The sequence below is a fragment of the Babylonia areolata genome, chromosome 2 (assembly GCF_041734735.1).
Source record: "Babylonia areolata isolate BAREFJ2019XMU chromosome 2, ASM4173473v1, whole genome shotgun sequence".
In the NCBI taxonomy this organism is placed as follows: domain Eukaryota; kingdom Metazoa; phylum Mollusca; class Gastropoda; order Neogastropoda; family Buccinidae; genus Babylonia; species Babylonia areolata.
The window spans coordinates 32625514-32630513 of record NC_134877.1 but is presented as its reverse complement, the minus strand read 5'-3'; the positions used below and the strand labels follow the sequence as shown (position 1 = coordinate 32630513).

The following is a 5000-nucleotide window of genomic DNA, read 5'->3' as shown; positions in this document are numbered from 1 at the left end:
AAAAAAATTATTCATTTATTTATTTATTTATTTTTGCGGGTTGGGTGGGAGGTGGGTTACTTCTTCTTGTTTCTTTGTTTTGATGTTAATATTGTTGTTTTCTTCTTCTTCATCCCCCCCTCCTTCACCTTCTCCTCCCCCACTCCTCGTCCTGCTCTTCCTCGTCCTTCCCTTTTTTTCTTCTTCTTCTTCTTCAAGAAGTTTATCAATTGTGATGTCTTTGTCATGATTTTTTTACTTTCCGGACGCATGTATGCGCATGTCAGCAACCCGTCTGAAGTCGTACTTCCGTTTGTTTTTGTTGTTGTTTTTTCACAGGAGGAAAAACAAAAAAGAGGGGGGGGGGGGGGGGGGAAGAGGTATATAACCTATCTTGAGAGAAAGGTAGATTGCTTCGGTTCGGTTAGGGTTTGGAGGGGGCAGTTAGGGAATAGATACGAGGATGGGCTGAACGGGAGTGGTTCTTTTAGAAGCAGTAATTTTTTTTTTTGGGGGGGGGGGGGGGGGGGGGGGGGCTGTTTTGTTGTTGTTGGTTTTTGTGGGAGTTTTTTTGCCTTTTTTTTTACTCGTTAATTCTGTTTAAGCTCGTTATCTTTTTTGCTTTTTTTTTTTTTCGCCCCTCCCTGTCTGTGACAGATTTCGTGGTGAACTCGTTATCACAGGAAGAGCAGGAGACACAGGACTGCTGAGTCCACTCCCGTCCCCTCACCACCGCCACCCACATCTCCCCATTCACCGCTCCCACTCCCCTTCCCTCTCCCCACTTATCTTCATTATCACCCCGTCCAAGTACCTTCGTTTAGGTTGTTTTGGTGTGGTAGGTGTGCTGGAGGATGTTTGAGTGTGTGCGTGCGTGTGTGTGTGTCGCGGGTGTGTGTGTCGCGGGTGTGTGGGGGATGTGGGGGGGGAGGGGGGGTAAGGGAGCTAGGGGTGGAGATGGAGAGTGCGTGTGAAAGGGTATTGGTGGTTGGGGTGGGTGGAGAGATGGCGGAGTGGGTCCACGTGGGTGTGGGTGTGGGTGAGAGAGGTGAAGGATGAAAGCGATGGCCAGGCCTCGTGGGCAGCTTCTGTCTGTACAAGCCGCTTGTCTTGTCTTGTCTTCCTGGTGGGTCTGGCGTTCGTTTGTTTCATTGATCTGTCTCTGTCTCTGTCTCTCTGTCTGTCTCGGCCCTCTGTCTCTGTCTCTCTATCTCTCTTTGTGTGTCTCTGTCTCTCTCTGTCGCTCTCTCTTTGTCTCTCTCTCTCTCTCTCTGTCTCAGCCCTATTTCTCTCTCTTTCTCTCCCTGTCTCTGTCTCTCTCTTTGTGTGTCTCTGTCTCTTTCTGTCGCTCTCTGTGTCTCTCTGTGTCTCTGTGTCTCTCTCTTTCTCTCTCTCTCTCTGCCTCTCTCTCTCTCTCTTTCTCTCTCTCTCTCTCTCTCACTCTCTCTCTTTATCTCTCCTTCTACCATGGTCTCCCATTCCCCAAAGGGACTTTGTTTTGGATCCATCGAATGTCCCCTCCACCCAGCCCCGCTATTCTCTCTCTTTTGTTTGCCTGTCTGTTGGTCCCTTTTCTTTTTTTTCTTTCTTCGCCCCCCCTCCCCCCTCTCTGTCTGTCTGTTTGTTTGTCCGTCTCTGTCGCTGTCTACTTCTGTCGCCCCCCCCCCCCCCCAACCCCCCCTCTCTCTCTCCCCGTTATACCTGTTCGCCGCTCAACGTAACGACAATGATAATAATAATAATGATGATAAGGATAATAGTGCTAACATAGCCCCATTCTCTCTCTCTCTCCCTTTCTCTCTCCCTCTCTCCTTCTCTCTCTCTCTCTCTCTCTCTTTCAGGTTTTGCTGTGCATGATTTGCATTATTCCACATAGTATGATATAAGAGATAGGAGAGAGAGAGAGAGAGAGAGAGAGAGAGAGAGAGAGAGAGAGAGAAAAGAAAACACTCCCGACTCTTGGGACCAATCAGAAAATGTTTTGACCGCTTTTAGCCAATCAAACGCCGGCTGACGTCATTCGTTTGCTTATCTCTTCATCGCAGCTCGAGAGGATGGCAATAACGGTTGTTTTTTTTTTTTTTTTTTTTTTTTTTTTTTTTTTTTTTTTTGAACGGACATTCCTTTCTGCGAAAGGGGAATGCGTGGAAGAGGAACTCACTCTGGAACACTTCAGTGCCAAATTCAAACTAATTTATATCCTGGTCTGTTTTTGGCTTTGTTTTTGTGCTTGTTTGTTTCTTTTTCTTTTTCTTTCATTCTCAGTGGTCTTCTGAGTTAAGCCTGTACCGGTCTGTTGCTGTGTTGTTTAGGGAGGTTATTCCATTAAAATCATTTTTGTTTTCCACGTATCTTTACATTTGATGGTATTTTAATGTTTTTACGTATTTGTTTTGTTTTAGATGTTTCATTCAATTAAATATCTATATATCTGTCTATCTAGATATATATTTAATAAACCTAGCAAGCTAGGGTAGGGTCTGAAGGCATGACCAGCGCGAGGTTTAGTGCGAGGTCAGTTTTGAAAATCTAATGCAAGCAGTTGTGGTGTAGTGAAAACGGATCAGTCCGTACGCTGTGCTGTGACATGTTGAAAACGGAAAAAAAAACCCCACCAACTGCTGTTCAGTGTTCCGTTGCAGTTAACTGTTGCGTTGCTGTTGTTCTTCTCACTACTGCGTCGTTGAAGGGTTTGGGGTTGACAGAACTGCAGTGTTCTGATCGTGTGACTGTATTTCTTTTTATCACAACAGATTTCTCTGTGTGGAATTCGGGCTGCTCTCCTCAGGGAGAGCGCGTCGCTATATACTATACAACGCCACCCACTTTTTTGCTTTTTTTTTTTCCTTGCGTGCAGTTTTATTTGTTTTTCCTATCGTTTGGTTTTAAAAAACAGCAACATAGTTTTATTGTGGGAAAAGCAAAAATAAAGACGTGCTAAAAACATTACAGACAGAGCAATAGGCAGCTGCTGTTAACAGTCTCTACTCTCTCCAAAATAGCCTCTACTCTCTCCAAAAAAAAACCCCATTAAACATAACATCCCTTCGGTCAGTAGCAGAGTTCAATGGGTTATGTAAACACCACCACCACCAACACCAACAACAATGACACCGACTACAAGGACAACAGTATACCCAGTGCAAAATCGACCCGAGCGGCGCTTACACAACGGGTGAAATCCGACCTTTGCATCTGACGAAAATGACCTGCAAGACAGAAATTGCAGAACGAGAAACATCAGAGGAAGGGATTTTATAAAGAGAAAAGATAGAAATCGACGGGGAAAAAAGCCACCCCCCCTCTCTCCCCTCAAAAAACGAAAACAAAACACACACAAAAAAACCAACCCAACCCCCCTCCCAAAAACACCAACAAAATATCCACCCCATTAAAAAGAAAGGGGGCAGTGAAGGGGGAGAGGGAAAGAAGAGAAGGATGAATGTTTGTGGGGGTTGGGGGGTTTGGGGGGGGGAGGGTGGGGGCGAGAAACCGATTAGACATCACCCATCATTTAATTATCGGGTCCTGCTCGGATTTCACTGGTGTGTCTGCTCAGTGAGGGGGAGGGGGGGGGGGGGAGGAACATAATTTGGGGGTGTCACCGGCCATCGGCTCATCTGGACGGTTGTCTATCGATCGGCTTTACCTCCCCTTGGGTGATCGATACAGTAGCCTGGGGGCCGGGACCTGGCTGCCCCTCCCTCCCCTCTCTCCCTTCCTCCCTCCCTCCTCCCTCCCTCCCTCCTCCTTCCTTGGCACGTCCATTCCTGGCTGTTATCCTTTTTTTGTGGTGAACCCTCCCTCTCCTCCTCTCGGTCCTCACTCCTGCCCCCTACCCACGATTTTATTATTATTATTATTATTAAAAAAAAACAAACCATGATAACCTCTTGTTAGATAAGAGTGACAAACACACACACACACGCGCGCACACACACACACACAAAGAAAAAAAAGAATGAAAAAAGAAAGAAAAGGCCTAGAAATCAAGAAAAATCAACACCCATTATGTTTATATGGGGAAAAAAATACATCGTTTACATATGAATTAAAGGAGGGAGGGTGGCTGTTTTTACAACAGAGGCATTGGCGCTCTCTCTCTCTCCCTGTCACCCCCCCCCCCCCCCTCTCTCTCTCTCTGTCTGTCAGATATGTTTTACACATATCATAATATTTGAATAACAGATTAACTGTTCATGTGAAAGAGAAAAAAGTTTGCCATCATTCTAGTTCATTGCTGAACCTGGCTGGTGTCCAGTGGATTTTGGCAAATCGTTTATCTCACGCTCAGATGCTTTTGAAAGGAAAACGTGGGTTTGGAAGGATATATATATATATATATATATATTGTTTTTAGATTTAGAATTCTGGATTATTTAAACGTGCAGTTTCGCGAATGTAAGCACGAAGTCAGATCAACTTACTGTTATTGTGTGTCTTCCACACCCAAAAAATTGGCAATAACAATCGTGAAATATTGTCATTGCGAAACAAAAATCGCGTGTGTTTTTATTTTGTTTCATTTAATTATTATTATTATTATTTTTATTTCATCGTTGATCAAATTGATAGCTGGGTTCTCAGAAAACAACAACTGATAGATCTCTATGTGGGCTCTTCCTTCACCCCTTTCTCTTTCCGCTGCCCCCCCACCCCACCCCCCAGCCCTCCCCCACCGTCCCCCCCCTCCCAACCCTATACTGTTTATTGACCTCTTCAGAGTTTGTATGGAAACGTTTTTACACTCTGGAATTTATACAAATAATAATGCCAGGAGACGATATGATTAACAAATAGTTAAGAGTGGTAACTCTCTTCATTACACAAGGTACACAACTTCAAGTCAGTGATGCTTACGCTACCGATTCAGGCTAGCACACAGGTAAATATAAGGTACATTGGAACAAACCCAGACACTTCATCAAAAAGGAAGCGCCGGGCCTGTCCTTATACCAATCATTGACATGTGCACACAGCAGCAAAGACAAGAAATGTGCAAACACAAATTAGCTTTTATT

General features: G+C 44.8%; 1 long non-coding RNA gene across 4 annotated transcripts in view; it reads left to right on the top strand.

Moving 5' to 3' along the window:
* Positions 1-5000, top strand: part of LOC143300482 (uncharacterized) — a 208974-nt gene that overhangs the window by 152749 nt on the left and 51225 nt on the right. The gene's annotated exons all lie outside the window — the stretch shown is intronic.